The sequence below is a fragment of the Rhinoderma darwinii genome, assembly GCF_050947455.1.
Source record: "Rhinoderma darwinii isolate aRhiDar2 chromosome 11 unlocalized genomic scaffold, aRhiDar2.hap1 SUPER_11_unloc_5, whole genome shotgun sequence".
Lineage (NCBI taxonomy): Eukaryota > Metazoa > Chordata > Amphibia > Anura > Rhinodermatidae > Rhinoderma > Rhinoderma darwinii.
In genome coordinates this window covers 297,354-318,296 of record NW_027461857.1, presented here as the reverse complement: position 1 = coordinate 318,296, position 20,943 = coordinate 297,354, and positions in this window count along the sequence as shown.

Below are 20,943 nucleotides of genomic sequence, written 5' to 3'. Positions count from 1 at the left end.
AATTCCACAGACATGATATTAGCAGATGAGCCAGAATCCACGAAAGCACTGCCCGTGGCAGACCGGCCAGCAAACGAGACCTGAAAGGGAAGCAAAATCTTATTGCGTTTCACATTAACGGGAAATACCTGTGCGCCCAAGTGACCTCCCCGATGATCACTTAGGCGCGGAAGTTTTCCGGCTTTTTATTCTTGCGCCTGGGACAGGTGTTCAGTAGATGCTTGTCGTCCCCACAGTAGAAGCAGAGACCATTCATTCTGCGAAACTCCCTACGTTGTCGAGGGGACATAGAGGCCCCGAGTTGCATAGGTACCTCCGAGTCCTCCGTGGAGGGGCGAGGGGCCGGGACCTCGGGGGGGGGGGATCGCAGAAAAGTCAGAGGGGAGCACATTGAAACGTTCAAGCTGACGTTCCCTGAGACGTCGGTCAAGTCGTACTGCTAGGGCCATAAACTGGTCAAGGGAGTCAGAAGAGGGGTAGCTAACCAGCAGATCCTTCAGGGCGTCAGATAATCCTAACCTAAACTGGCACCTTAGGGCCGGATCGTTCCACCGAGAAGCTACGCACCACTTTCTAAAATCAGAACAGTATTCCTCAACCGGTCTCCTACCCTGACGTAAGGTCACCAGCTGACTCTCGGCTAAAGCAGTCCTGTCAGTCTCGTCGTAAATGAGTCCGAGGGCAGAGAAAAAACGATCAACAGAGGAAAGTTCAGGGGCGTCAGGAACCAAGGAGAAGGCCCACTCTTGGGGCCCTTCCTGGAGTCGGGATATGATGATACCCACCCGCTGGTTCTCGGAACCTGAGGAGTGGGGTTTTAGGTGGAAATATAGTCTGCAACTCTCCCGGAAGGAGAGAAACGTCTTACGGTCCCCTGAGAACCGGTCAGGTAACTTGAGGTCGGGTTCTAGAGGTGAGGTGAGGGGTACTACTAAGGCAGCGTCACCCTGGTTGACCCTCTGGGCCAGGGCCTGGACCTGTAGGGAGAGGCCCTGCATCTGCTGGGTCAGGGTCTCAAGGGGGTCCATGATAGCGTCAGCGTAGGAGAATGGTAGACTAGGTATGGGCTTGTAATTATGTAATGGCAGGAAGGAGGTGAAGGGAAAGTGAGCCCTAATCTACCCACCGCCCTGTCCCTGCCTACTTGCAACGACCCACCCTAGGCGACGGGGTACAACTGGGCGGCAGTCCCTACGCTGTCTAAGTGCACGGGAGAACAAACAGGGAACACGCAAGGGAAGGGGCAGTAGCCCACGGAACGGCGCGAGGAAACGGAGCGGTGAACGAATAGTCAGGACCAGGATGAAGTGGAGTTTACAAACGGGAGCACGGAGCAGGAAGCAAGCCAGGGGCAAAGCGAAGCAGGTAAAGCGGAACTGCAGCAAGGCAGAAGCACGGCAGAAGCAGGCTGGAGCAAGCAGCAGTGGGGCCAGGAATTCAGAAGAATTACAAGCACTGAGGAAGAGAACACGGCAGGTAATAAAGGACAGGGGGCGGAGCTAACTCCGACTGACCAGGCCGCGATATACTCTCCCACTCCTGAGCCTGCCACCCTGGTTGGTGGGAGACGGTGTCAGTATAACAGGTCTGGCCTCAGGTGTGGATTGATTAATCCCAGGAGTATACCTAGACGTAGTACCTGGCAGATCCCTAACAGTGCCCTTGTCTTGTGTTGTCTGTCTTGCACTTATTGAGTGTAGGGACCGTCGCACAGTTGTACGCCGTCACTTAGGACGGGCCGTGCAAGTAGGCAGGGACTGAGTTGCAGGTAGATTAGGGCTCACCTGTCCGTCTCCCTACCCCGTTTCATTACATAATTTCAGGCCCTATACCTTTTCTTACCCTGGTCCCTGACTCTACTATGGACCCCCTTGAGGCCCTGGCTCAGCAAATGCAGGGTCTCTCCCTACAGGTCCAAGACCTGGCTCAGAGGTTCAACCAGCGTGATGCTACTCAGGTAGTGCCCTTCACCTCACCTCTTGAACCCCACCTCAAGTTGCCTGACCAGTTCTCAGGGGACCGGAAGACTTTTTTCTCTTTTTGGGAGAGTAGTAGACTCTATTTCCAATTAAGACTCCACTCCTCAGGTTCTGAGAGCCAGCGAGTGGGTATAATTAGGTCCCGGCTCCAGGACGGGCCCCCAGGAATAGGCCTTCTCCTTGGCTCCTGACGCCCCTGAACTTTCTTCTGTTGACCTTTTTTTTTCTGCTCTCGGGCTTATCTATGACGAGACTGACAAGACTGCCTTTGCCGAGAGTCAGCTGGTGAATTTACGTCAGGGTAAGAGACCCGTTGAGGAGTACTGTTCTGACTTTGTAAGTGGTGTGCAGCTTCTAGGTGGAATGACCCTGCCTTGAGGTGCTAGTTTAGATTGGGTCTGTCGAACGCCCTGAAAGACCTGTTTGTTAGCTATCCCACTTCAGACTCTCTAGATCAGGCTATGGCTTTAGCGGTACGTCTTGACTGAGGTCTCAGGGAACGACGACTTGAACGTTCTGGTGCCTTCACCTCTGGCTCCCCTATGATGGCTCCAGAGGTTCCATTGCTTCGTTCTTCCACGGAGAACTCGGATTAACAAATGCAACTCGGGGCCTCCGTGCCTCCCCAACAACGTAGAGATTTCCGCAGAAAGAATGGTCTCTGCTTCTACGGTGGGGATGACAAGCATCTATTGAACTCCTGTCCCAGGCGCAAGAATAAGCAGCCGGAAAACTTCCGCGCCTAAGTGTGGAGGTCGCTTGGGCGCACAGGTATTTCCTGCAAACATGAAGCCTAATAAAATCTTGCTTCCCTTTCAGGTCTCTTTTGATGGAAGGTCTGCCACCGGCAGTGCCTTTGTGGATTCAGAGTCTGCTACTAATATTATGTCTGTGGAATTTGCTATGTCTCTAGCTATGCCATTAATTGATTTGCCTAAACCTGTCCAGGTAGTGGGTATTGATTCCACTCCGCTTGCTAATGGTTATTTTATGCAGCATACCCCTGTTTTTGAACTCATTGTTGGCTCCATTCATTTGGAGCAGTGTTCTGTGTTAGTGATGCAGGGGTTATCGTCCGATTTGATTTTAGGCCTTCCTTGGTTGCAGACGCATAATCCCACTTTTAACTGGTATACTGGTGATCTTACTAAATGGGGTAATGAATGCATGACGTCATGTTTTTCTATTAATTTGGTTTCTCTCGTTAATGAGGAGAACACTCTACCTGAGTTTACTCAGGACTTCGCTGATGTCTTTTCTAAAAGGGCCTACGAAGAGTTACCTCCTCATAGAGAGTACGATTGCGCAATCGATTTGGTACCAGGAGCTAAGCTCCCTAAAGGTAGGATATTTAATCTCTCTTGTCCCGAACGTGAGGCCATGAGAGAATATATCCAGGACAGCCTGGCCAAGGGTTACATTCGCCCCTCAACTTCTCCGGTAGGTGCTGGCTTCTTCTTCGTGGGGAAGAAGGATGGTGGTCTTAGGCCGTGCATCGATTACTGAAATTTAAATAAGATCCCTGTAAGGAACCAATATCCCCTTCCTTTGATTCCTGATCTCTTCAATCAGGTTCAGGGAGCCCAATGGTTCTCTAAATTCGATCTTCAGGGGGCTTATAACTTTATCCGGATAAGAGAGGGGGATGAATGGAAGACTGTGTTTAATACACCCAAAAGTAATTTCAAATATCTCGTCATGCCCTTTAGGTTGTGTAATGCTCCCGCAATCCTCCAGAATTTCATAAATTAGATTTTAAGAGACTATCTGGGGGTATTTCTTGTAGTGTACCCTGATGATATACTTGTGTTTTCCAAGGACTGGTCCTCTCACATTGAGCATGTCAGGAAGGTGCTCCAGGCCCTTCGGAAAAGCAAACTCTTTGCAAAAACCGAAAAATGTGTGTTTGGGGTGCAGGAGATAAAATTTTTGGGTCAAATCCTCACTCCTAACAAATTCCGCATGGACCCTGCCAAGGTTCAGGCCGTGGCAGAATGGATCCGCCCTGCCTTCCTGAAGGCCTTAAAGAGTTTCCTGGGGTTTGCTAATTATTATAGGAGATTTATTGCTAACTTCTCGGTCATCGCTAAGCCTCTTACGGACCTCACTCGTAAAGGTGCTGATCTCCTCCACTGGCCTCCGGAGGCGGTCCAGGATTTTGAGGTCCTTAAGAGGTGCTTTGTCTCTGTCCCAGTGCTGATTCAGCCTAACCAAATGAAGCCATTTATTATGGAGGTTGACGCCTCCGAGGTGACAGTGGGTGTTGTCTTGTCCCAGGGTACTAGGTCTCTCACCCATCTCCGTCCCTGTGCCTACTTCTCCAGGAAGTTCTCCTTCACTGAGAAAAACTATGATGTTGGCAACCGCAAACTCTTAACCATTAAATGGGCATTTGAAGAGTGACGTCACTTCCTGGAAGGGGCTAGGCACCAGGTAACGGTCCTTACTGACCACAAGTATCTGGTTTTCCTAGAATCTGCCAGGAGGCTAAACCCGAGACAAGCTCTATGGGCGTTGTTTTTTACGAGATTAAACTTTGTGGTTACCTATAGGGCTGGGTCAAAAAATATTAAAGCTGATGCTCTGTCGCGTAGCTTCATGGCCAGCCCTCCTCCTGAGGAGGATCCCGTTTGTATTTTGCCCCCAGGTATAATCATATCCTCTGTGGATTCAGACTTATTCTCCGAAATTGCTGCTGATCAAGCTTCTGCTCCCGAGAACCTTCCTGAGAACAAGCTATTTGTTCACCTGCAATTCCGGCTAAGGTTGCTCAGGGAGAATCATGACTCCACACTATCTGGCCATCCAGGCATCCTGGGTACCAAGCACCTCATTTCTAGAACCTATTGGTGGCCTGGGTTGCTTAAAGACATTAAGGCCTACGTCGCCGCTTGTGAAATTTGTGCTAGGTCCAAGACTCCCAGGTCCCGACCTGTGGGCTTACTATGTTCTTTGCCCATTCCCCAGAGACCTTGGAACCGTATCCAGGGCCGCCATCAGGAATTTCAGGGCCCCATACAGCTAAATTTTCTGGGCCCCCTACCGTGGCACCGCCTGTTAACGGTACTCCGTCCTGCACTATATCATGCTACCAAGGGCCGCCATCAGGGGGGGGTATTAAGGGTACTGATGTGAGGGGCCCGGCCAAACCTAATTGAAAGGGGCAGGCTTTCACAATGGGGCCCGTTTTTTTCACCAAAAGAATGTCGTGAGCTGCGGGCCCCCCCACTCGTCATGGGGGCCGTTAAACACCGCCCGCCCGCGCGACCGATCGCTCGCACCTGCAAACTCCCGCACGTGCGCACTCGCGAGCGTCTGCGAGCACGCACCCGCGGCCGAACGCACCCGCAACCGCACGCACCCGCGACCGCCCGCGCGCGCACCCGCGACCGCCTGGAACCGCGCACCGAATTTTGAGGCAGATTTTGACCTGCCCACACTATCTTGCCACGTTTTTTGCCTGCGGCAATTGAGGATAGCAGACAAAAAACACACCGAAAAATGCATTTTCTGCCTCCCATTGATTTCGATGGGAGGTCAGGGGCGGAAGAGCGGCAAGAAAGGACGTGCTGATTTTTCTTTTTTCCGCGACTGGTTCCCTTTGAATTCAGATTAAATCAATGGGAGGCGGTTTTGGAAGTTGTTTGGTGCTGATTCTGACGCAGTGTCTGAGTCAATATCAAGGCCCAAAAACTCTGTGAACTGGGCCTTATTGTTAGGGCTTATTCAGACGAACGTGTAATACATCCGTGCAACGCGCGTGATTTTCACGCGCCTCGCACGGACCTATGTTACTCTATGGGGCCGTGCAGACTGTCAGTGATTTTCACGCGCCTCGCACGGACCTATGTTACTCTATGGGGCCGTGCAGACTGTCAGTGATTTTCATGCGCCTCGCACGGACCTATGTTACTCTATGGGGCCGTGCAGACTGTCCGTGATTTTCACGCGCCTCGCACGGACCTATGTTACTCTATGGGGCCGTTCAGACTGTCAGTGATTTTCCCGCAGCGTGTGTCCTCTGTGTAAAACTCACAACATGTCCTATATTTGTGCATTGTTCGCGCATCACGCACCCATTGAAGTCAATGGGTCCGTGAGAATCACGCCCAGCACTTCCGCAGCATTATAAACTATGAATGAAAACAGAAAAGCACCACGTGCTTTTCTGTTCACAAACATACAAACAGAGTGTCATAATGATGGCATCATACGCTGCTGCCACACGGAGCTGTTATGGACCTTTTGCATGCGCAAAACGCCACTTTTTTGCGCGTGCAAAAAACACACACTTGTGTAAATCCGGCCTTAGGGTAGGAACACACTAGGCATGAAAACTGCAACATATTTTATTGTGGAAAATCCGCAGCGTATTACAGTCGCAGCCGAGTGGATGAGATTTGAACAAATCTCATCCACACGCTGCAAAAAAAATTGACCTGCAGTGTGGCTTTTTAAGCTGCAGCATGCCCATTTATTCTGTGGAATCGCTGCTCCTCTGTTGCGGAAATGCTGCGGTTCTGCCGCAAAAATCACAAATGAGAAAAAAAAAAGGCACTTTATAAAAAAGTTTAGACTTACCCCGGCCATAGTTTAGGTGACGCATCTCTCTCTTCTGAACGTAGCCCCGCCTCCTGGGATGACGCTGTAGACCATGTGACCGCTGCAGCAGTCACATGGGATGAAACGTCATCACAGGAGGCCGGGCTGCGCTAAGAATAAAGGATCGTGACACCTAAATCTCATCCCCTCGTCTGCGACTGTAATACGATGCGGATTTTCCACAATAAAATGTGTTGCATAAAATCAGCAGTGTTCATGCCGTTCCTGCGTTTTTGTCTGATGTCCTCAATGGCCGCAGGTTAAAAACGCAGCAAAAAACGCGGCAAGATAGTGTGAGCAGGTCAAAATCTGCCTCAAAATTCTTTAAGGAATTTTGAGGCAGATTTTTTCGTCCTGCAAAATACTCTGTGTGAACAGGGCCATACATGATCAGCACTTTGAGACACTTTACTCACTGCCAGAAGAGCTGCTGGCTCCCACTCCAGTCCTCGTCAGGCGATGTCTTCGGTCCAGATGTCCAGTCCTTTACCTCCAGGCTCCAGAAAATGGCGGGGATCGTAGAACTCCTGCCGCCGCGCAACAACTGGACTCCTCCCCCTCTCCTTATACAGCTACGCTCTGGAGGAGGAGGTAGAGGAGGAGGCGGTGAAGGAGGCGGCGGCGGAGGCGGAGGAGGCGGAGGAGGAGGCGGTCCAGCAGGTAACTAGTCTGTGCGCTGCTCTCCCTGTGTGGCTGTCCTTGCCAGTAGTTTGGCATTATTCTTGTGGTGCGGGCGCACCGCTTCCCTCTTGCCGGCGGGCACGCGCGGGTTGCGCGTCGGCACACCCGGTCGTTCGCGCGGGGGCGCGCGCCTGCAGTCCTTCGTGCGCGCGCGCTTGTGCGGTCGAGCGCGAGCGCAAGCGGGCGGTGTTTGACGGCAGTGTTTGACGAGAGGGGGGCCCGCAGCTCACGACATTGTTTTGGTGAAAAGAACAGGCCTGTTTTTTTCTACCAAAGGCAAGTCGCGGCAGTTGCCGGGCCCCCCTTTCAATTAAGTTTGGCCGGGCCCCCTACAGTAGTACCCCTAATACCCCCCTGATGGCGGCCCTGCCCATACCTCCATGGATTTTATCATCGATCTGCCTCCGTCCCAAGGCAAGTCGGTGGTGTGGGTTGTAGTAGAACGCTTCAGTAAGATGTGCCACTTTGTACCCCTCAAGAAACTACCCAATGCCAAGACGTTAGCTACCTTGTTTGTCAAACACATCCTGCGTCTCCATGGGGTTCCGGTCAATATTGTTTCTGACAGAGGGGTACAATTTGTTTCATTGTTTTGGAGAGCTTTCTGTAAGAAGCTGGAGATTGATCTGTCCTTTTCCTCGGCCTTCCATCCTGAAACTAATGGCCAAACTGAGAGGACTAATCAGTCTCTAGAACAATATTTAAGGTGTTTTTATCTCAGACTGTCAAGATGATTGGGTCTCCTTCATTCCCCTCACCGAGTTTTCCCTTAATAACCCGGTCAGTAACTCTTCGGGGGTTTCCCCCTTTTTCTATAATTTTGGGTTTAATCCACGGTTGTCCTCCGTTTCACCTGGTGGTTCCAACAATCCCAAGGTAGATGTCGTTCATCGGGAACTGTGCACAGTCTGGGCCCATGTTCAGAAGAACCTTGAGGCGTCCCAGAGCATCCAAAAGACTCAGGCAGATAAAAGACGTTCAACTAACCCTCTGTTTGTGGTCGGGGATCTGGTGTGGCTGTCTTCTAAAAATGTGCGCCTTAAAGTTCCGTCCAAGAAGTCTGCTCCCCGGTATATAGGGCCGTACAAAATCATTGAGGTCCTCAACACTGTCTCCTTCTGGCTGGAGTTACACCCATCTTTTCAGATACACGTGTTCCATGCCTCTCTTTTGAAAAGCTGCTCCCCATCATTGGCTACATCGAGGAAACCTCCAGTCCCTGTTCACACTCCGGATGGGGTAGAATTCGAGGTAGCCAAGATTGTGGACAGCAGGATGGTCCAAGGCTCCCTCCAGTACGTGGTCCATTGGAGAGGATACGGGCCTGAGGAGAGGACTTTGGTACCCGCCCGGGATGTTCACGCCGGTATATTGCTCAGGAAGTTCCATCTTCGTTTCCCCAACAAGCCAGGCCCACCTCGGAAGGGTCCAGTTGCCCCTCATAAAAGGGGGTGCACTGTAAAGGGTTTGCCAGACACAGGTTCTATGTCGACGCCCGGGGTTAATCAGCCTTCATCAGCTCCAAGGTCTACTAGAGTGACGCGATCTGTTACCACTCAGACTGGCAGGCTGAGGAGAGGGAGAACCTATCACAGCCTGGCCTGACGGTTCTAGCTCCTGCCCTTGGTCTATTTTTACCCTCACTTGCAGCATGTTCTTGTCTGTGATTGTCTTGTTACCTGGCTCTGCGATTCTTGCTATTTACCTTATTGACCGCTGTTACTTATTAACCCTGGCTTGACTGACTATTCTCCTGCTCTGATTTGCTACTTCTTACTCTCCTGGTTTGTCTCGTCTCGTTCACCACTGCCTGTTGCTCACTGTGTTTCCATGGGCAACTGCCCCTATCTCCCCCTTTTTCTTCTGTGTGCCCTTGTCTTGTGTTGTCTGTCTTGCACTTATTGAGCGTAGGGACCGTCGCCCAGTTGTACGCCGTCACTTAGGACGGGCCGTGCTAGTAGGCAGGGACTGAGTTTCGGGTAGATTAGGGCTCACCTGTCCGTCTCCCTACCCCGTTTCATTACACTATGACACCTGATAGCTCTGCTACTTGATAGGAGACAGCGGCTCATCAGACAGTATCACATATAACATGCTTAGATACAACGGCTTAGCAGACAGTATCACACATGCTAACCCCAATTAGAAGGTTAGTTGTGAAAAAATTTCTTATGGTGTTTTTCGAAAAAAAGTCACTTGAACTAGTATCATTTAAACAGTTAACCGATGAATGGCGCTGTTTATGTGGAATTTACCCTGCGGACTAATGTACCATATAATGTATTCAAAAAAATGTAAAAAAACCTACATTTTGTGGGGTGAATTGAAAAAAAACCTGTAATTCCGCCATTTCTGTTTTGATTTTACAATGTTCATCGGGCGGCATGAATTGCATGATAACTTGATTCTGCGGGTCGTTACGATTATGGCGATACCAAATTTATATAGTTTTATTTTTTACAAAATAATTTGTTTTTGTGACGCTGCATTCGAAGATGAACTGCATAGTTTTTCAATGCAACAGCACTTCATAGGACGGGAAGGGGTTAAAACCCACTCTCTGAAGCCCCCCTTCAAGATACATTTCAACTAATGTGGTCCCCATGGCAGAAATGTCTTTCCATCTGGCACCTCCAGCAGACTCCTTTCAGTCTAGTTTATAGTTACATAGTTAGTACGGCTGAAAAAAGACACATGTCCATCAAGTCCAACCAAGGGAAGGGAAAAGGGAAGGAAAAATTTCTACACATAGGAGCTAATATTTTTTTGTTCTAGGAAATTATCTAACACTTTTTTAAAGCCATCTACTGTCCCTGCTGTGACCAGCTCCTGCGGTAGGCTATTCCATAAATTCACCGTTCTTACTGTAAAGAAGCCTTGTCGCCTCTGCAGCTTGAACCTTTTTTTCTCCAGACGGAGGGAGTGTCCCCTTGTTTTTTGAGGGGGTTTTACAAGGAACAGGATATCACCATATTTTTTGTATGTGCCATTAATATATTTATATAAGTTAATCATGTCCCCCCTTAGTCGTCTTTTTTCAAGGCTAAATAGGTTTAATTCTTTCAATCTTTCCTCATAACTTAAATTCTCCATGCCCCTTATTAGCTTCGTTGCTCTTCTTTGTATTTCTTCCAACTCCAGGGCATCCTTTCTATGAACTGGAGCCCAGAACTGAACTGCATATTCTAGATGGGGCCTCACTAATGCTTTGTAAAGTGGCAATATTACATCTCTGTCCCTCGAGTCCATGCCTCTTTTAATACACGACAATATCTTGCTGGCCTTTGAAGCAGCTGATTGACACTGCATGCTGTTATTGAGTTTATGATTTACAAGAACACCCAGATCCTTCTCAACAAGTGAATCCGCCAGTGTAGCTCCCCCTAGGACATATGATGCATGCAGGTTGTTGGTACCCAGATGCATAACTTTACATTTATCTACATTAAACTTCATTTGCCAAGTGGACGCCCAAACACTTAGTTTGTTTAAATCTGCCTGCAATTCACAAACATCTTCCATAGTCTGAACTATATTACATAGCTTGGTGTCATCTGCAAAAATAGAAATAGTGCTATTAATCCCATCCTCTATATCATTAATAAATAAGTTGAATAATAGTGGTCCCAGCACTGAACCCTGGGGTACACCACTTATAACCGGTGACCATTCAGAGAAGGAATCATTGACCACAACTCTCTGGATACGGTCCTTGAGCCAATTCTCAATCCAATTACAAACTATATTTTCTAAACCTATAGTCCGTAATTTACCCATTAGGCGTCTATGGGGGACAGTGTCAAATGCCTTTGCAAAGTCCAAAAACACTAAATCCACAGCGGCCCCTCTGTCTAGACTTCTGCTCACCTCTTCATAAAAACAGATTAGGTTAGTTTGACAACTTCTGTCCTTAGTAAAACCATGCTGGCTGTCACTTATAATGCTATTTATTGTCACATAATCCTGTATATAGTCCCTCAATAGCCCCTCAAACATTTTCCCCACGATGGATGTTAAGCTTACTGGTCTATAATTACCCGGGGAAGACCTAGAGCCCTTTTTTGAAAATAGGCACCACATTTGCCCTGCGCCAGTCCCTTGGCACTATACCAGTCACTAGAGATTCTCTGAATATTATGAAAAGGGGGACAGAAATAACTGAACTAAGCTCTTTAAGAATTCTAGGGTGTAACCCATCTGGTCCCGGAGCCTTGTGCACATTTATTTTATTTAATTTAGCTTGGACCATCTCTACATTCATCCAATTCAGTATATCAACTGATATATTAACAGCACTGGCACCGGCTACATCAGCTGCTCTTTCTTCAGTTGTATATACAGAGCTAAAGAACCCATTTAGTAACTCTGCCTTCTCTTGATCCCCTGTGATCAACTCCCCATTACCATTATCTAGGGGTCCTACATGTTCAGACCTTGGCTTTTTTGCATTTATATGCTTGAAGAATTTTTTAGGATTTGTTTTACTATCCTTGGCCACCTGCCTTTCATTTTGTATTTTTGCTAATTTTATTACATTTTTACAGATTTTATTAAGCTCTTTATATTTTACAAAGGCTACAGCTGTACCCTCAGATTTGTATTTTTTAAATGCCCTTTTTTTGTCATGTATTGCCCCTTTCACAGAAGGTGTAAGCCATGTGGGGTTTAATTTGAGTCGTTTATACTTATTACCTGTAGGAATAAATTTTGCACTATAATAACTCAAAGTAGATTTGAAAATCTCCCATTTATCATTTGTTCCATTATTTGACATTAGTTCTTCCCAGTCCATATCCTGAATTGCAGCCCTCATCCTGGGGAAATTGGCTTTCTTAAAATTAAATGTTTTTGCCCTCCCAGCCTGCGTTTGTTTTTTACAGTATAGGTAAAATGTAACTATATTGTGATCACTGTTACCGAGGTTTTCACAAACATTGACATTCCCAACAAGATCTGCATTATTAGAAATGACCAGATCCAACAGAGCTTCACCTCTAGTCGGGTCTTCCACAAACTGGCCCATAAAATTTTCCGGCAACAGGTTGAGGAAATGTCTCCCCTTTGCAGTTGAAGCCGAACCATGACACCAATTAATATCCCGGAAATTAAAATCTCCCATTATCACTACAGTACCCGCCTGTGCAGCCCGCTCCATCTGTTTATATAGCTGAACTTCCATCTCCTCAGTTATATTGGGGGGTCTATAGATTACACCAAAAGTAATTTTTTCAGTGTTTACCTCCCTTTCTAGTTCCACCCACAAGGTTTCAACCTCCTCACAGTCTTCACCCACTATTGTCTCTTTCACACTCGCCTTCATATCACTTCTCACATACAGACATACACCACCGCCTTTCCTATTTGTCCTGTCTTTACGAAAAAGTGTAAAACCCTGTAGATTTACAGCCCAGTCATGTGAAGAGTCCAGCCATGTTTCAGCAACACCAACTATATCTATATTTTCTTCCAGTATCAAGGCCTCCAGCTCCCCCATTTTACTTGCTAGACTTCTGGCATTTGTGAACATACACTTTAACTTGCCTGTCAGTTTTTCACTTTTATTATCAGAAATGTGATTTGACATTAATCGGTCCTTTTTATTTACACTGATGTTTTGTAACGAAAGGATCTCCTTATCCTGTTGTCCAGTCCTCTCCCCACATTCTGTTTCTCCCCCCACCAATATAGTCTGACCCCTCTCTAACCTGGCTACCCCTTTTTTTTCTACATTGACCTCCCTCCTCAGCCCTAGTTTAAATACTCCGCCACCCCAGCTAGAATTCTCTCCCCCAGCACAGCGGACCCCCTTCCATTTAGGTGCAAATCATCTGCAGAATACAGTTTGTACCCCAATGAAAAGTCAGCCCAGTGCTCTAGGAACCCAAATCCTTCTCCTCTACACCAAGACTTCAGCCATGCATTTAACTCCCTAAGCTCCCGCTGTCTTTCCTGTGATGCGCATGGCACAGGCAGTATTCCTGAGAATACAACCTTGGAGGTCCTTCCCTTCAGCTTGTAGCCTAGTTCTTTAAAATTATTCTTAAGGCTCCTCCACCTACCATTTATTCTGTCGTTGGTACCGACATGGACCACGACAGCTGGATCATCACCAGCCCCTCCCAGCAATTTGTCCACCCGTTCCACCACATGCCGAACCCTGGCACCAGGGAGACAGCAAACCATTCGGTTGAGGTGGTCTTGGCGACAAATAATTCTATCCGTCTTCCTGATTATAGAATCCCCTACGACTATCAATTGTCTTGGCTTACCTGCATTACCATCCCGCCGACTACTAGCTGGGCTGTTCTCCCGGCTGTTAGGGAGATCAGTATCCACTAGGGCTGCCATTTCTGAGACTGACACCCTCGCATCATCACCCAACTTGGCAATTTTGCCTGGAATGTCAGAAACCGGATCGGCCTTCCTTGTCTTTGACCCCTTTCTACTGCCCCTAAATACATTAACCCAGCTACTTACCTGATCCTGCTCACCCATGTCTTCACCCTCCAGTTGTAACCCACTAACTGCATGCTCTGTGAGCAGCAAGCTCCGTTCAAAATTGTCTATCCTCCTCAGTGTTGCATTCTGCTCCTCCAGATCTCTAATACGAGCTTCCAGGTGAACAATATGCTCACATCTGCCACAGAGATATTCACCCTGGAACTCCGGCTCCAGTCGTGCATACATATGGCAAACTGTGCACTGAAGAAAACCTCCAATCTTGCTGTCCATTATCCCAGTTACAAAAAAACAGCGAACAGGTGTTAACCAAAAAGATAAAGAAGTAGAAGAGCACTTACTTGGGCTTTAACTCCTCTTTTCAACTCCGGTTTTTGGAACTCCACTTAATATACAAACCACTTGCTATTCAAGCCACAGAGCAGGCTCTACAGAGTAGTGAGGCCTGATTTATACCACCTGGTAGCAGCTAAGCCCTCCCCCTTACTCAGCTACTCAGGAAACTGCAAAGGAAAAAAAAGGTTACAAATTATGTCACTTTTGCAAACTTTGTAGCAAGCAAGCAATCAATACATATATCACATACAATGGCCCCCCAAGTTTGATTTCTTTTACCTCAGAGTTCCTCTTTTTCCCTTTTTTTTATTTCTTCTCTCCCCCTTTTTTTAAACTATTTCTAACAGGGGCTGTGCAGGATTAGACAAATATGGCTGCTTTCTTCCAAAAACAGCACCACACCTATCCACAGGTTGTATTTGGTATTGCAGGTTTGCTCCATTGAAGTGAATGGTAATGAGCTGTAATACGACACACAACCTATGGACAGGTGTGGTGCTGGTTTTTGGAGAAAGCAGACAAGTTATCTTATCCTGGAGAACTCTTTGTCATGGATTGTTCTTGTGCGGAGATACTCCCTGCAATATCCCTTTTCCTTTATGGCCAATGATATGTTCTATTCAGCTTTATGGCCTCTGTGGTAAGTACACTGCCAATCATTAAAGGGTTAACACAAATGTTTATGACATAAAGAAGATTCCATATTAGAAGGTTTTACTGCCACATTCAGCGCCATATTGGATGGGACTGAGGACCTTGAGCTTGACTTCCCCACCAATGCCAACCTGATGTAATTTGGAGGTTCTAGCAGGGAAACCCTTCACCCCAGACCACTTCTTCATCACAGTGATGCCATCCTCTTCATACAGGTTGTCTGTAATAGAGGGGGGTTTCCAGCAGGAGATCCCTCTCTATTAGCCGGAGCGGAGACAGGTGCTACAAGGAGGCATCTGGAGGACCCGTCTCATCCGTGGATCACCCATTCATTTTAATGGGTGCCCAGGAAGAGAGACACCCGCCTAGCCAACCAGATCAGCCGATTTATGTGTTTTATGTCGTTCGTTCGTTCGTTCGTTCGTTCGTTCGTTCGTTCGTTCGTTCGTTCGTTCGTTCGTTCGTTCGTTCGTTCGTTCGTTCGTTCGTTATTGTAATGTCTTTCCTTGAAAATCTGAGAAAATGTACAAATTCTGTTACAAATGATATTTTGGCACCTTCTAAGCCCAGAGGAAGGGCAATCCTCCAGCCATGGTTTCCCAGAGGTTTCCCCCACAGGGGGTTTTTCCTTTCCTGCGTGCTGGAGGGTGACTCTTCGTGAGTCGGAGGTTTGCCATTTTGGGTTTGGTCATATAATATAATAAAAGTTTTGACCATTTAACACCCAATTATAATGTTTTGTGTCTTTATTTTGCATGACTAGGGGTAAGTCGAGTGATGTATGTGTATGCAAATTACACTTACCTATATATCTGTTCCCCATTCATAACCCACACCTTTCTCTCAAGAAGACTCGACTCCGAGGGTTTGGATAAAGTGGCCACAGCAGCCATTTTATTAAGAAATAAATATAAAAGTTAGTTAACTCAATTAACCATAAATAAATAATATCCATATTATTTATTAACAAAAACAATAATAAATCAATAATGCACGAACCATAAATTATAACCCATTCACGTCAGACACCACTGACAAACAAACATTAACACATAGACTAGGAGAAGTCCTTGGAGCTATTGTGATACCCAGGAAAATTGCTGTTTATTTACGGTCATTCTACTGTTGCTTTAGTATGCAGGTTTTAATGTGCTTTATTCTGTAATCATGGTTGGTACTGAATTCACTTCCCTATATGACTCAGCAGACACATAAATGGGCTGTTTCACCTTAAGATGTATTCTCCAGAGAGAGGGGAGGGGTGTAGCTAGCTGGGACACAGGAACAAACCTCACTGAGTGCAGCAGTGTGGAGCAGAGGAGTGCAGCAGTGTGGAGCAGAGGAGTGCAGCAGTGTGGAGCAGAGGAGTGCAGCAGTGTGGAGCAGAGGAGTGCAAATGTGAGGAGAATTGGAGGAATTACAGAGTCAGGGAGGTGAAGCAGGTACCACCATTTGCAATACCCTGTGATATGTTTATACTACTTAAAGACATTGCCTCTGTGACAAAAGTAACCACCAAGCATATTGTGCCCAGTAAAGTTACTGTGAATGTTTATTGAACCCTGTCTCTTGGAACATCCTTATTTCGGGGTACACCACATAACATCCCAGGGGACAGAGAACAGTGTATCCCACAGGCACCACTTATTTCACTGGTTCTGCGGCCCGAGGAGCGGTAGAGAGAAAGTGCGCCACCGTGACCAAAGGGCGCGAAAACCAACTTGAGCTCAGAGAGCCCCGCCCACCACGACTCGGCGCCCGCGTTACCACACATAGTGATGTATTCTGCAGATTATTACACCACTAACCTCTCTGGAGAGCTGCAGAACATTGCTCTGTCCTCTCTACCTCCTGACAGATACATAGTGATGTATTCTGCAGATTATTACACCACTGACCTCTCTGGAGATCTGCAGAACATTGCTCCTCTACCTCCTGACAGATACATAGTGATATATTCTGCAGATTATTACACCACTGGCCTCTCTAGAGATCTGCAGAACTTTGCTCTGTCCTCTCTACCTACTGACAGATACACAGTGATATCTTCTGCAGATTATTACACCACTGTCCTTTCTAGAGATCTGCAGAACATTGCTCCTCTACCTCCTGACAGATATATAGTGATATATTCTGCAGATTATTACACCACTGACCTCTCTAGAGATCTGCAGAACATTGCTCTGTCCTCTCTACCTCCTGACAGATACATAGTGATATATTCTGAAGAATATTACACCACTGACCTCTCTGGAGATCTGCAGAACATTGCTTCTCTACCTCCTGACAGATATATAGTGATATATTCTTCAGATTATTACACCACTGACCTCTCTAGAGATCTGCAGAACATTGCTTCTCTACCTCCTGACAGATACATAGTGATATATTCTGCAGATTATTACACCACTGACCTCTCTGGAGATCTGGAGAACATTGCTCCTCTACCTCCTGACAGATACATAGTGATATATTCTGCAGATTATTACACCACTGACCTCTCCGGAGATCTGCAGAACATTGCTCCTCTACCTCCTGACAGATAAATAGTGATATATTCTGCAGATTATTACACCACTGACCTCTCTAGAGATCTGCAGAATATTGCTCTCTCCTCTACTTCCTGACAGATACATAGTGATATATTCTGCGGATTATTACACCACTGACCTCTCTAGAGATCTGCAGAACATTGCTCCTCTACCTCCTGACAGATACATAGTGATATATTCTGCAGATTATTACACCACTGACCTCTCTGGAGATCTGCAGAATATTGCTCTGTCCTCCCTACCTGTTAATAGATACATAGTGATATATTCTGCAGATTATTACAACACTGACTTCTCTAGGGATCTGCGGAACATTGCTCCTCTACCTCCTGACAGATACACAGTGATATATTCTGCAGATTATTACACCACTGACATCTCTGGAGATCTGAAGAACATTGCTCCTCTACCTCGTGACAGATACATAGTGATATATTCTGCAGATTATTAAACCACTGACCTCTCTGGAGATCTGCAGAACATTGCTCCTCTATCTCCTGACAGATACACAGTGATATATTCTGCAGATTATTACACCAATGACCTTTCTGGAGATCTGCAGAATGTTGCTCTGTCCTCTCTACCTGCTGATAGATACTTATTGATATATTCTGCAGATTATTACACCTATGACTTTTCCACACCCTTATGATCCCTGTAGATAAAAGGCTCCCTGGATAAATTCCCCAATATATATGTAACACCTGCAGAGAAAGCATTGTGTATAGAGGATGCTGCAGTTAATGTCAAGCAGGGACTCACATCAACAGACATTAGCACCTCTTCTTCTGAAGGAGAGACAGTGGCCATTTTTGGGAGAGACACATGGTCAGGAGATAGGGAGACTGTGAGTGCATTGCAGTGAGTAGAGAGTCCTGCACTGGGGCACACAGCACAGAGACCCAGAGACAGTCCTGACAGCCCAGCAGCTCACTGTATGAGAGGAAGAAATGCTGCAGCAGCATCCCCTCTGCAAAACAGCCTGATTCCAGGGAGGTTCCTTGCTCTGCAGCACTGGAGGATTTTGCCTGCCACTCCATTGTCTTCCACGCGTCTGAACACTGCGGCCCCGAGCTGGATCCCGGGGGGAATATCATCTTTGCTGCAAGAAGTAGTGAGTACACATTGATGGAACTTATTGTGCTGATATTGAGGACTTAGTGAGAGATCTGTTCTTGAGAGGAATTCCAGTAATTAAGTGCACCAACGGTTACAGAAAAGCTCGCCAACGTCCGCGGCAACAGGGCCCCAACGTTTGGACTGTGTTCATTGCATTACTGCAGCCATTAGTAACATTATAATGTAACAGTAACAGTATAAGCGCGTGCCGGCTATTACCAGCAGTATAAGTGTGTGCCGGCTATTACCAGCAGTATAAGTGCGTGCCGGCTATCACCAGCAGTATAAGTGTGTGCCAGCTATTACCAGCAGTATAAGTGCGTGCCGGCTATTACCAGCGGTATAAGTGCGTGCCGGCTATTACCAGCAGTATAAGCGCGTGCCGGCTATCACCAGCAGTATAAGTGCGTGCCGGCTGTTACCAGCAGTATAAGCGCGTGCCGGCTATTACCAGCAGTATAACCGGGTGCCGGCTATCGCCAGCAGTATAAGCGCGTGCCGGCTATCGCCAGCAGTATAAGCGCGTGCCGGCTATCGCCAGCAGTATAAGCGCGTGCCGGCTATCGCCAGCAGTATAAGCGCGTGCCGGCTATCGCCAGCAGTATAAGCGCGTGCCGGCTATCGCCAGCAGTATAAGTGCGTGCCGGCTATCACCAGCAGTATAAGTGTGTGCCGGCTATCACCAGCAGTATAAGTGTGTGCCGGCTTTTACCAGCAGTATAAGTGCGTGCCGGCTATTACCAGCGGTATAAGTGTGTGCCGGCTATTACCAGCAATATAAGCGCGTGCCGGCTATCACCAGCAGTATAAGTGCGTGCCGGCTATTACCAGCAGTATAAGCGCGTGCCGGCTATCACCAGCAGTATAAGCGCGTGCCGGCTATCACCAGCAGTATAAGTGCGTGCCGGCTATTACCAGCAGTATAACCGGGTGCCGGCTATTACCAGCAGTATAAGCGCGTGCCGGATATCGCCAGCAGTATAAGCGCGTGCCGGCTATCACCAGCGGTATAAGCGCGTGCCGGCTATCACCAGCAGTATAAGTGCGTGCCGGCTGTTACCAGCGGTATAAGTGCGTGCCGGTTATCACCAGCGGTATAAGCGCGTGCCGGCTATCACCAGCAGTATAAGTGTGGGTGAGTGATCATTATCCTGTGTGGGTCACTGATAAACTGTATATGCTTGGTGAAGACAGTATCCTAACCCTTTGTTATCCCCATAACATTTCTGGAAATATTGATGTGTTGTACCAGCCAGGCCTGGCATATAGCTCATGCCCACCACTAGGGGGTCAATCACACAGAACTGTAACTGTTATGTCATTTGTGCTTTATTTCTTTATTTGCATCATTCTTATTTAGATCGCCCTTGTTTACCTTTCCCTAAATAAAACGGTTGAGTAGTTTCACCATAACCGCTTGTGAGTGTGTACTGAGCTCAGGTGGGGGTTTCCCGAGTCGACCTCTGGCAGAAGAGGAAGACCCTCCTGCTTTCGTATAGAGCTCCTAGCAAGATTCGGGTGGAGGCACTGCGCCATAGTGAGGTGAGAACTACAATACACCCTGCCTACAGAGGTCGGCCCAAAGGGGTGTTACACATATATTGTAATTGACAGATTTTGACATGATATTGATCACTTTTTAGCCCAACGTTTAGTTGATCTGTCCCAATCTCCACAGTAAAGTGTCCATAGGTCTCCACTAAATCGACAGGGGTAAAAATAAAGTGTCCTTTTGGCCTAAGTCAGTCTGGTATACGTTATTCCATACAACGGAATCCCTCAAGAAATGTACAATGCGTGGTGTATGTTTTTAAGCATGGGAGACTATGGGTGATGTATACCACTATATAGCCAACATCACAGGCCTCCGTTTCATGTATACGTCATAGGATTTACAATAGATTTTCATGACATGTATATGTTAAATTGATCCGTCGATGGGAGTCAGATGCCTGTAACAGATGCCTAACAGTGGCATCCCTCACCTATAGGCTATTATGGCATCCGTTTAACGTATATGTATTGAAAGGGGTCATGAGAGATAATGACGCATACATTTAATGTACGCTATTGTAGTCTATGCTTGGCAGATGCCACTGTTTAGTATCTGTCACTGTCTATGTTTAACGTATATGTCGGGAGCTGTTCCTGGCATATACATTAAGTGGAGGCTAAAAACATGATGTGATGGGGACTTATAGACTTTTCTAGACTGATATTAGTTGGAAACACAGTAAACTGACTTCTCGTGATCTAGTCCCCTGCAGGCCGTCTTCATCTCCGATAAAGGAGTTTCTAAGTACATTCTTTTCTCTGACAATTAGCTGAAACAAAATAAAACATAATACTGTCCTCACTGTATGTCCTATATTCCCTGTATACTGTCCTCACTATATGTACTATATTCCCAGTATCCTGTCCTCACTGTATTTCTTATATTCACTGTATACTGTACTCACTATATGTAGTTTTCCATGTATACTGTCCTCACTATACGTAGTAAATTCCCACTATCCTGTCCCCACTGTATGTCCTATATTTCCAGTATATTGTCCTTACTG